At 39.0% G+C, this 12,580-nt stretch overlaps 1 protein-coding gene across 2 annotated transcripts in view; it reads left to right on the top strand.

Annotated features, from left to right (window-relative positions):
* Positions 1–12,580, top strand: part of Sgcd (sarcoglycan delta) — a 938,532-nt gene that overhangs the window by 373,073 nt on the left and 552,879 nt on the right. For both annotated transcript variants that reach the window (XM_048782821.1, XM_048782814.1), the window contains exon 2: positions 11,872–12,034. The gene's annotated coding sequence lies outside the window, so the exon portion shown is untranslated. The remainder of the gene's footprint in view (positions 1–11,871; positions 12,035–12,580) is intronic.

Raw genomic sequence — 12,580 nt, 5'->3', positions numbered from 1 at the left:
TGGTAGTCCATGCCTTGAAGTTAGATAGCATCTTTCTCCTCTGTGTGGAGGTGGTGAGGTGGTTTAATTTCTTAGCCAGGCCTTTGATGTCCTGCTTTGTGTATCTATGTTGTTTTAGAAACTTTCTGTAATCTACCTCTTGATAGGGCTAAATATGTTTCTAAATCTAATTTAATCTTTCTGGTTTCTAATGTGATTTCAATGAAGGGTTATTTCCAATGCAATGGTTTTGCAATTATGGTAGACTCTCAGCTTATGTGCATTTAATTTATGCAAATTCAACTGTACGTGCATGGCAAAAAAAGATGGAACTATTTAAACAGTGTAGAGGATTCTATCCCCATTCCATACAATGAGTACATGCCTCTCTCTGAGTACCAAGAAAGACAGGATTTTGCTTTTCTTTCTTTCTCTCCCAGCCCTTCACACCTTTTATAAGGTGAGGACTTTGTCTAACTGAGTGAGACTCTATTGTTTAAAAATATATATTTTTTCACACTATATGGCCCCTAAGGATGAGTCTTCACTTTACTGTTCAACCAAAGAACTGTGTTACAAAACTGGAGGAGAGGTTTCTTGCTTGGATTGATTTATTCATCTAACAAATATTCAATGAGAACTTACTAAATGCCAGCATTATTCTGAGTACTCAGAACACAGTGAAGACTGAAAAATTTCCTGAACTTATAGAACATAAAACACAGGGGCTTGAGACACCGAATGTCAGCTTCAACAGCTTTTGTCTCCAAAGATGTTTTCAAGAGTCATATTGGTTGCATGTAATTTTAAATTAAGAACTAATTTTTAAAAATTAAACCTCTTTGTATAGCCACATGGGAATGACAGTTTGGTGATTTCTTACAAAACTATATATACTCTTAGCATATGATACAGCAGTCACATTACTTGGAATTTACCCAAGGGAATGGAAAACTATGTCTGCACCAAAACCTGCATATGGATGTTTATAATGTCTTTATTCATAATTGCCTAAAGTTGGAACCCACTAATATACCTTGCATTAGGTGAATGAACAATGGATTATCACTCAGTGCTAAAAAGAAATGAGCTAGCAAGCCATGAAAATACATGGAGGAGCCTTAAATATATACTGCTAAATGAAGAAGGGCCAATTTGTGAAGGCTGCATACTATGAGATTCCAATAATATGACTCTCTGGAACACACAAAGCTATAGAGACAGTATAAAGAGCAGTGATTGTTAGGGATTTGGGGGTAAAGAGGGATGAATAAAACAGTCTGGCTTTTTATGGTAGAGAAACCATTCTGTATGACACTGTCATGGTGGGTACATTTTATTTAAAAAAATATATAAATAACAAACTGTAGAATGTTAAGTACCAAGAGCAAACTCTAATGTATACTGGGGTCCAGATGATAATGGTATGTCACTATAATAGTTCATTGATTATAACTATCGTGCCACTTTGGGTATTGTGGGTGAGTCCTCTTGGTTTTTATGAGAAAAAGTGGAGCACAAAGGGTATATGGGAACTCTGTTCTTTCCATTCAGTTTTGCCGTGAACCTAAAACTGCTATAATCAATAGTGTGTGCATGTGTATGTGTAGTTCCATGTGTATAACTCACCCCCACACAAGTTGCAGCTGCTTCTATGTCCAAATATTGGCATACCCATTTTCTGATAAATGAATATATTTATGCCTATCATCTGGCTCTAGCAAATCCTAAGACTTTGTAATAATTTGGTTCATAATTGTTTGAACAAAAAAGCATCACCAGTGTTTAAAACCTCACATGGGGAAATTGTAAAATAAATTTGCCTCTTTCTGTTAATGTGTCCCAAACTTACTAGGAAAAGAGGTCCAACTTTAAAAAGGTTAAAACCATCCGTTTCCTGGAGAAGTTTAGTATAATCATTCTAGTAGACTTCTTTTATCATGCAGATACTCTATGCACTTCTATTGGGCAAATAGTTCTCTATATTCTAGTTTTGTTATGGAAAATTTAAAACCTATATTGAAGTACAGAGAACAAGGTAGTGGGATCCTTTGTTTAACTAGACCAACTTCAGAAGCTACCAGTTCATGAACAGTTTTGTGTACGTTACCCAAATCCCCGGGGCTCAAAATCCCACTCATAGCAACACTTCCTCCTTAAACATTTCATATAAAATGAAACATGTTTATCTTTCAAAGGTGAGATCCCTTTTGTACATCTATCAATGGTGCTGTTATTGCAAAGATGTTAGCAGTTATTTAGTATCACTAAATATTGAGTCATTTTTCAAATTACTGATGACATTTTTTTTTCTTACATATTGTTTATAAATCAAGATCGAAAGAACTTCCAGCCATTAAAATGAACTTTGATTTCTAGTATGGCTATTTTGAATGCTAGGTTCCCCATCACTGCCCATTATTTTCCTGGATATTTATTTGTAGAAGGCAGTCTGGTTTTTGTCCTGCTACAGTCCATCAGATTGACATTACTGATCTCATTCATGTGACAGTGTGTATGGTATATCCCTAGTTACTGAGCTCCCTGAGACTAGGAATTAAGGACAGAGGCTTGATCTGATTCAGGCTGCCTATTCTGGGCACAATGACTTCATAGGTGAAGGTATGTATTTCCATCAGGAGGCATGTAACAACTCTTTCTTTTGTGATGTTAGCAGCCACCAATCATCATTACCTACATCTACTATTTTACTTATGTTTAAAAAAATGTTGACATTCAAATTTCATTGTTGTTTTTTTCATTTTTGGTGAAAAACTCTTCTGCAAATGGGAATTTATCAGCATTTATTTAGATACCACAAGAAAAGACAGAAAAAATGCTTGTTTTTCTACCATTTTCCATTTTCATAATGATTTGGTTCTCCAACAATGACCAATGAAAAGTTTATTCTCTTTTTTTAGCATCATTATAGATTCATAGAGTTAAATATATCAGTAGTAGTTTCATCCTTTGCAGTTATTATTCTCATTGATGCTCTGATTTTCTCCTCCTTAATTTGCATTATTCCTGTCATGAGTGTTGCTGAGCTCATAGGCTATATGCAGATATTTTTCCCCTTTAAGTTTCTCTTGTAATAATCTCTATTTTCCTTGACACAGATTTTTTTCTCTGTAATAGATCTTTGTATATTAGGAATATTAACTGTACTCTTATGAAGAGATTACCCCTCCTGAAATACCATTAAGCAATGTAAGGAGATAAGCCACAAACTGGAAAAACATGTTCACAATTTTTATCACAAAGAAGACTCTGAAGCTCAACAGGAAGAAATGGAACATAGTGAACAGAAGCCTAGACCTGGGCTCTGGATTCTCCTGGGTCTAATTCACACCACATGGCGGTGCATAAGTTACTTTACCACTGAGCCTTTACCTTCTCTATCCATCTCATTAGCTGCTTATTGGAAGATTTTCATAAGACAAAACGAGGAAAACACAGTGCTGACCCATACAAACTCGACACATAACAGTCTGGAATTTTTCTAATTTGTTACCAATAATGATTATATTTGTGTTTTCAGAAATAACCCAGGGGTTGGGAAGTAACTTCTCTCATCCCCAGATTCTCTGGATTTACTCATCAAAACAGTGTGGCAGGTCTGCCTTTCCTGTTTGCCACCATGGACTTAGCAAGGAAATGGTATAGCTTTGTCAGACATCAGTGAAGGTTATCACGCATGAGTGACTCATTTATGTCCATACTCAGACATTGTATCAACATAGTAGCTCCATATGTGCCTCAAAGAAATAAATATGAAACAGAACCTATACTGTGAATTACTTGGACTAGGAGGCTGGAGCCACAAAATTATATCATATTTACTATACTTTTTGCTTCTTATTTTTTGATGCTGTGGATTGGAACCAGGACTTGTGCATATTAATCACATGCTCTACAACTGAGTTCACTCCCAACACTACAATCCATCCTTCTGAAACATAGTGGAGGCATAGTTTTACCTATGTAATAGGTAAGAAAAGTCCCATCCAAACATGGTTCCATTGTACTCAAAAAAGCCTATTTAAGTCTAATTTAATCCTCTGAACTTCTATCTAGTTCTCTAGGGTTTATATACCCCACCTGGATGATATGTGCTATGTTAGTCTTGTTTTCCTTCTTCCTGACTTCTATTAAATCACAATGAAATCCCAACCATCATGCAAGATTTAATACTAGCAGCAAACACTTACATTCTTAACTTCTTTCTGGAAACTATTTTAAGTGTTTTAAAATTGACTCTCACCAAGAACTCTTTGACATTTTTATGATTTCTATGTTGCATTTGCAGCACTGAGAAGTTAAATAACTTGCCCAGGGACACAGCTAGTTAGCAGCTACAGTAGGAATCAAACCCAGGCAGGTATAGTATACTTTTAGCCAATGTTATCTTCGCATCTTTCTATCAAGGCAAACAAGTGTTCTTATTGACAGCCTCCTGGAATGACACGTTTTCATGGAACATTCTTCCTTTGTTTTCATGGTGGTGTAATGTAGATCTAATTTACATTTGTCACTCAGAACAGAAGATCAGAGGCCGACGTTTTAAGATCGATATGATGCTGATCTTTTTTTGGTGCTGCTGATGTCAATGATTCCATTCAGTTTCTTTATTGCATTGGGTTTCTGGAGATATTTGAAAAGCTGCTCTTCAACAAGACACCTGATAATTTAATCACTGTCTACCTAAGTAAGTGGTCCAACCATTTTTCCACACTACCAAAGTAAAGAGGATGTGGTGATGTCAGCCATGGTCTAGGTTTGAGGCAGCACAGAAAGTCCACTGTCTGGATTTGAGGCCCTGTGGGGTTGCCTGCTGCTGCTGATTTTAGGAGGATAGACTGTAGCATTGGGAGTTAGCTCAGTGGTTTAGAGCATGTGATTAATATGCAGTATCTACATGGTGTGTTGGTACACAGGTATGTAGAGAGAGTTGTACTGATTACATAAATCCTGAAAAGAGGGATATTTTTAGGGATCTCATATATACCTGACTATTATTTAGGCTGGGAATGAGGACTGTTGTCTGGTGAGAAAGACCAATTTCCTATAGCAAAGTGTGGGCCTGTATTTCTAGATATTTAAAATAGCAAATGTCAGGCTTAGAGAGTATACGTAGAAAGGTTGAGGATGGGTGTTTATTTTTCTACATATACTCAAGACCCATTTTAAAACCCTGTCTTGCAGGCACTGCTGTTGCTACATAAGGAATATCAGAGTTTGACACACTTTATAGAGTGTATGAAATTAGCATATTTCATTAACTAGCAGAGAAGACTACAGATCACCAATTAGCTCAGGTGCCAGGAAATGTCCTAAAATCCCATTATAACATTCGGTGACTTTTCTTCTAGAGTCCCTTTAATTTCACCATCCAATTTAAAAGGCTAACCAGGTAGGAAAATAAGGTGCTAATGTATTGGCAAGAGATCAGGCATCTAAAAGTCACTAGCTGTTTTCTCTAATCCTTAAAACCCAGCAGCACAGATTTTCTTTTGCTGTTCCCTAGCAATTCAATTGTTTGGTGTCCAGACTGAAAATGAACAGAAGGTAAGGACTTTGCTATTGAGCTAGCTCAAATGATGGTTCCAGTTACAGTTGAGCACCTAGATCCCCAAAGTATTTTATGTCTTAAACGCCCAAAATGGTTTTGGTAATGTCAGCTGGTGGAAAGCATAATCCACATATTACAACCAAGACTGACCAACCACAGTGACTTAAGGCCAGTTTCCCTATCTTTGTTTCCCAGGAAGCAACTGTTCTGACATGTGGTATGACCTCCTCTAGGGCTGTCACAGGAAAGCAGGGAGCTGAAACTCCAAACTTTGGTTTTTGTGTACCGACAGAAGAAGATTTAAAGTCAGACACTAAAAGTCATGCAAGAGAACTTTATCAGAAGTGAAAGTGAGGTGAAAATCAAGTAAAAGAAAAGTGAGGCTTAAGCAAAAAGAACTCTCAAGGGAGAGAGTGGGCCATCTCCAAGCAGAGAACAACAAAGGTGACAGTGCTGTCTCCAATTTTATTTCTGTATGATGTTTACCAGGAGAACTGGGGACTGCCTTCTGAACTCCTTGTCGATCAGGTGTTCAACTCCCCCTTCATGTAGGTGGTGAAGTTTTTGACCTTAGTTGGTTCTCTCCAGAACTGTCATGGTGGCCATCGTATTAAGGGGGGGCTTCATCTACAAGTCACTCCCATGTCAATGTGGGCACTGGGGTCAGTTGCTGGTCAGAAGTTACCTTAGTGTGCCTGTGCTACTAAAGGAATCCTCCTTCCCAGATAACAGGAGAGAATTATAGCCATGATTCCTAACATCACATCAACACCAATGAACCCTGTCGAGAGTTAGTCCCATTAGTGCTTTTCTCTTCACACAGTTTCCAACTAGCTGCCTTACTTCTCTTTATTTTCTATAAATTAACTACCACCCTTTGCTTTCTTGTCTACTTTGGAAGTGGTTTAAAGAAGGACCTTAAAGGAATTTAAAGGACACTTGTGACCTTGTCTGCATTTCACTGCTCATTGCTAGCTTCTACTTAACAGGACTTTTGAAGAAATAAATGCACTTTCTCTGATCTGAGTATCTTCAGTCTCCCTAGCAAACTGAGTGAGCCAATATCTAGTTATATTCATAGAAGAATAAAGTTTTTCAAATCATGACATTTCTGAGTGTCAGAGGTAGGTTTCATCAGAAATAACATCTAGGAGGGGACTAACAGTGATTTGCAGTTTGCTTGGTGAATACTAAGAAGCTCCAGATTTAGTTCTGAGTTTGAATCCTGACACTGCCACTTTCTAGTTATATGACTTCCAAATGCATCCAATTTCCAAATCTCAATTTCCTTCTATGAAAATGGAAGTGATTTCTACATTGCAAACCTGGAGACAGGGGTGCTTTTTGTTACTGAGGCACAGCCCCTTCTACTTACCAGCTATATTTGTGTCTCCTTGAGAGGTGAACAATGTTTCTCCACTTCCCAATTTTCTAGTAAGGCCCAACCTTGTTGGAACAACACACTTCCACTCAAAATTCTTCCTCAAGACCCATTTAGAGCCGGGCGTGGTGGTGCACGCCTATAATCCCAGCAGCTTGGGTGGCTAAGGCAGGAGGACCTAGAATTCAAAGCCAGCCTTAGCCAAAGTGAGGCACTAAGCAACTCTTTGAGTCCCTGTCTAAATAAAATAGTGCTGGGGATATGGCTCAGTGGTCAAGTGCCTCTGGGTTCAATCCCTGGTATCCCCCCCCTCAAAAAAGACCTATTTCAGTTCCTCTTGCCCTCTTCCTTCTGCCTTCTCTGGATGCCTGCCTCTTTGGCAAATCTGTCTCCATACAGTTGGATCTGTGGGTTGTTGCCTGCTCATGCTTTAAGCACACAGAGTTCATTTTTAACTCAGCCTAGCCATTCAAGAGGTGTGGTTCATATTCTGCCATCAGAGCGTCTCTAACTGAGACCTCTTGAAAAATCACACATTCACTGAAGCCTTCAAGGCTGCCCAACAGGCAAGCTGCCACCACCTCTGTGATTAGCACTGCATCCATAGAGACACTGGTGCTTTCTTGACATTATTTTCCTTGATGATATTCCTAATGGACACCTTCCTAGTTTGTCTTCCTATATCATGGAATGAATCCCTTTCCAAGTTGCCAAGGATTACGGAGAAGCTCATTACTTCAGCTATGTCCTCTGAAACTTGTGCCTTGACCACACCAGGTGGCATCTTGATGGTGGACAGGGTCTCTGTGGAATTGGCTTTTTTTTCTTTCTTTTCTTTTCTTTTTTCTTTTTCTTTTTTTTTTTTTTTTGCTGTAGGAGAGAAATAAACCAGGATCTGCTCAGAAAAGATGTGTGAGGGTGGGGCATGGTGAGCAAATTAAGGAAATGAGTTAGTTTCCCAAGAAAACCAAGAATTGTAGAACTGCCTCTATCAGGGATTGGGTTGCTTATGTCAGCACACACTGGGGCACCACTTAGGAGAATCAACCACCGTGGAGGAGGTAATCATGTTCTCCCACATCTGGGCAGAAGTTAGCAAATCCCAAAGAACAACCACTGGAATAGAAGAGTTTCCATGAGAGCAGGAATAAAGTCTTCCATAGTTCCTGTCACAGCCACAGTCCTTAACAAAGTGCACAGCAGATGGTATATACTCCTTAAACATTTATTAAATAAGTGCATTTCTGACCAGGTCCTTGAATAACTTAGAATGGATTGCAGGTAATTTTTCCCTGCAACACTTAAATTATTTCTTAGTTTAGGGCATAACTAAATCTGAAAGGGAGGTGGAATATTTTCATATTATTACTATCTAAACAGAGAGTTTCTTTCTTTTTTTAAAGAGAGAGAGAGAGAGAGAGAGAGAGAGAGAGTTAGTTTTTAATATTTATTTTTTAGTTTTTAGTTTTCGGTTGACACAACATCTTTATTTTTTATTTTTATGTGGTGCTGAGGATCCAACCCAGTGACCTGTGCACGCCAGGCAAGCGCTCTACCGCTTGAGCCACATCCCCAGCCCCCGGAGAGTTTCTTAATATCAGAAAAAAAAGATGCATTTGGATAGATTTGAGACTTAAATTCTCAAAGTAGTCAGCACAATTTCTTTAATAACTCCATATATCATTGTGCTGAATTACAGCATTGTTTGCTTTCCAAAGTTGTGTCTCTTGGCTTTTGATTGCAGGAATAATTGTATACTGTGGCATGATGATTATCAGCTTGCTCTAAAACTAGGGCCAAGATCATTCCCAAATTGCTGAGTATCATCAGTAAGAGGACATAAAATTAGCCAAAAAACTTGACTCTTGTGTTACACAGTTATGCCATCTGCCCCTAGCCTGGAGTGGTTGGGGTAACTGCATACTTGTGAGCCTGGAGAGGGTCCAGAGAAAGTTACTAAAGTCATCAAGGGCTAATGGACATCTTCTTAGTTTGTCGTCCTATATCATGGAATGAATCCCTTTCCAGTTGCCAAGGATTACAGAGAAGCAATTATGCTTGAGAAAATGTGGAAAAGATTCAGACTCTGGTGGGAAATGAGATAAAGGTAAATAAAATCATGAAATGTCATAAAATCACAAAATATAAATAAATTAAATATAATCATGAAATATAAGCCTGCGACAACAACAAAAAAATCATAAGAAATTGTTTATCGAGTACTTAGATATTATGCAATAAGCACTGATTTACCTACATGACTTTATTACATTTTCATGGATATCACAACAGGACAGGTACAGCTTTGTCATTTTAAATTTACAGAAAAAAACAATGTGTCTTAGGAAAGCTGAATGTATTGATACTTAAAGTACTTGAAGTGTTTCACAGTGGTGAAATTAGGATGCCAGTACTATGATTATCCCCAAGTCTAGTCATTAACACTGTACCTTACTTCCTAACCAGTGTTAGGTGACTGAGAGAAAGGGAACCTTTTATTAATTAAAAAAAAAAAAAACAGAAATAATCATTTGTGTGGAGTTTAAAATCTTAGAGGGCATATTTTTTGACTCTGTAAGGAAACAGGTAACCAGGGAAAGTAAGGGAAACAGCCCAAATATACATGACAAATTGATGACTAAATTAAACTTAGATCCAAAGTGATTTTGAACCTGCCCTATACCTTTTCCATAAATAACTCTAACTCTCACCCTTTCTTCATTTCCTCTTGTTTATCCCTGAATTCCCTTTTCTCCTATATCTTCTCTAAGGCAGGGAGTGAAGTTTCAAGAAGAACAAGGTATAATGGCATGGAATAAAAGGAGGGAAGAAATACGTGGTAGAAGTACCAGTGAGGTTGCTGTATCAGGATGCTAGCAGGGACATCCCCCTATCTACAACATACATACTTTGAGTGTTTCTAAAAACACTTTGGAGTTTTTATTTGCTACATTCCCAACTATCTATAATACACATCTTCTATGTCACATGCCAGGCTACCCAAACCTTTTCCTGAGATCAATGCCAGAAGACATTCATGTATTCAGCATTACATACTTGTTGAGGATTTTAGGTTCCTGTTTGTTCATTCATTCATTCAAAAATATTTAGTGAGTTCCACTTTCATGTTAGGCTGTGAGAAAAGTGCCTGGGATACAGAATACCAGTGGTAAAATTCTTTGCTGGCATGAAGCTTATGTATTATTTGGAGAAGGCAGACAATTAGCGAGTAAATACAAACTAAATAAGAAAATTTTCTCAAGTTTTAAACACAGGGCACTGAGGGATGCAGCAAGGGTCTGTAGTTTTAAATGGGATGATTAGAGAAACTTCTTGCACAGATAGCATTTGGGAAAAGATATGAAATAATAAGTGGAAAATAGAGTTCCGGGTTAAGGGGAAGGCAAGTTCAAAGGTTTCAAATATCACAAGAATCGTGTTAGAAGCGGAGCTGGAGAGGAAGAAACAAGCTGCTCCTTGCAGGCCTCTTTGGTCATTTTTTTTCTGCTTCAATTCTGTAGCATGGAAGGTTTTGTGTAAGGGAGTGTCATTCTCAAAAGAGTGACAGTCATGGCCTGGGAGAGCCTACTGTGCATCTAGACACATCTGTTATGTCTTAGACTAGTGTGGTAGTGAAGGAAGGGGTAAGAAATGGCCAGCTGCTTGATTTACTCTGAATATAGGGGCATTAGAACTTTTTGATGGAGTAGAGATCATGGGGCTTAAATGACAGGGGAGAGTCAAGGTTGACTTGGAGGGTTTGGGTGAATGAAGTTGCTACTGAGTGGGAAAGACTGAACTAGGAAGAGAGGGGCTTTATTTTTGAAGGTGACTAGAGGCATGATATAGCTGACATGACTATTAGAATTCCAAGTAGTTCTTGAATTGATGGTTGATAGATGAGTTTGGAGTTCAGGGCAACTATCTGGACCTGGAGACAAATCTCAGGGTTGGCAGTCTATCAGTGGTATCTCTAGTCATGGGGCTGGACAAGGCTCTGCAGTGTTGGTGCACACAAAGAGGAGACTCAGGACACTCCTGGGATGCCCTGATGGTGAAGACTAGGAGGAGGTAAAGCCAGGATGCAGTGGCCAGTGGGAACAAGCAAGGTTGGAACCTTAGGAAACAAATGAGACAATTGTTTCAAGATGGAGTGATACATTGTCTCCTTGTCTTGCTTTATCAATAGACCATTATGAGGACATTGCTTGTTTTTCTAAAGATCTGCTTACTTCACTCACCCAAATTTGCCCCAAGTAATGAATAATTATAGGAACACCACTGATCCTCAGTTCTCCTATAAATTAAATGAGCAAATTTTACTAGTTATGTCCTAAAATACTTTCTAGTCTTGATTCTCTGACTTCTTTTTTTTTGGGGGGGGTGGGGGGAGGAGAGTGTTACCAGGGACTGATCTCAGGGGCACTTGACCACTGAGCCACATTCTCAGACCTATTTTGTATTTCACTTAGAGACAGGGTCTCACTGAGCTGCTTCGTGCTTCACTGTTGTGTTGCTGGGGCTGCCTTGAACTCGTGATCCTCCTATCTCACCCTCCCAAGCCACTGGGATTACAGGTGTGCGCCACTGCACCTACCTGGCTATGACTTCTTTTTGTAACCTTCTTTGGTTTTTGGCAAGACTGAATCCATTGAGGCATTATTCATTTTTATGCCATTCAGAATTTAAAGGGGCTTCTGTATCGTTTCTTTCATTGCTTTTGTTTTTTGTCGTCATTGTTGTTGAGACAGGGTCTCCCTTGTTGCCCAGGAAGTCCTTCAATTCCTAGGCTTGAGTGATGGTCCCACTTCAGCCTCCTGAGTAGCTTGGACCACAGACCCACACGGATTAAATTCCTCAAAGCAAACAGCCTTGAATGTAATATCACTCTGTCTTGTTTTTGTTTTTATAAATCATCTTTCTCATGTGATTTTTGTAGAGTTGGAAGAAATCTCCATCCTCAGGGACACGGGGAAGTCAGTACTGAACTGGAGTGGAGGTTAAGAAAACTGTCCCTTTGCTGGTGACCTGAGCAGATTACCTCAGTCCCAATGTTGCCCTGAAGTTTGTGTCCAAGATCTAAGAAGACCAGGACTGCAAAGGTATGGACTTGTGACTTGAACATCTTGTTTTTAAAGACAGACGTAACAGCTCTCAACAGTTTAATCATTTTCACAGGCTTCTGCCTCCCCTGTCTTGTCTTCTTGTTCCTTTGTCCCTTCTTCCTTTCAAGGGAAGTTCTTTTCTTCTGCTACCAGCTTGTGTGATGGATATGCAGCGAGAGATAAAGGGACAATAAGAGCAGCTAAAGGAAGGCTGCATTGTCCCAGTGATGGGCAGATGCCCAGAGTATAGTTACATCAGGCAACAGAGATGTGTGCAGGTGTCTCTGCTAGAAAGGGAACAGAAATCAGGTGGAAACCCTGTGATAAGACAGGGTTAAAAAAAAGAAAATATGAGCAAAGATGTGACACTTGTTATACACTCTTATTACTGTTTTCCATGCCTTCTGGTATAGCATTATAATTTCTTAAGGGTCAGGGGGAGCTGTCTTTGCATTTCTTAGGTATATATGCCCATGCCAGGAAAGTTTCTACTCTGGAGTCTAGGGATCTCTCTCTCTCTCTCTCTCTCTCTCTCTCTCTCTC

This window comes from Marmota marmota, unplaced genomic scaffold, assembly GCF_001458135.2.
Source record: "Marmota marmota marmota unplaced genomic scaffold, marMar, whole genome shotgun sequence".
Classification (NCBI taxonomy): Eukaryota; Metazoa; Chordata; class Mammalia; order Rodentia; family Sciuridae; genus Marmota; species Marmota marmota.
The sequence above is the reverse complement of the archived record's forward strand: the minus strand, read 5'-3'. Positions and strand labels throughout refer to the sequence as shown.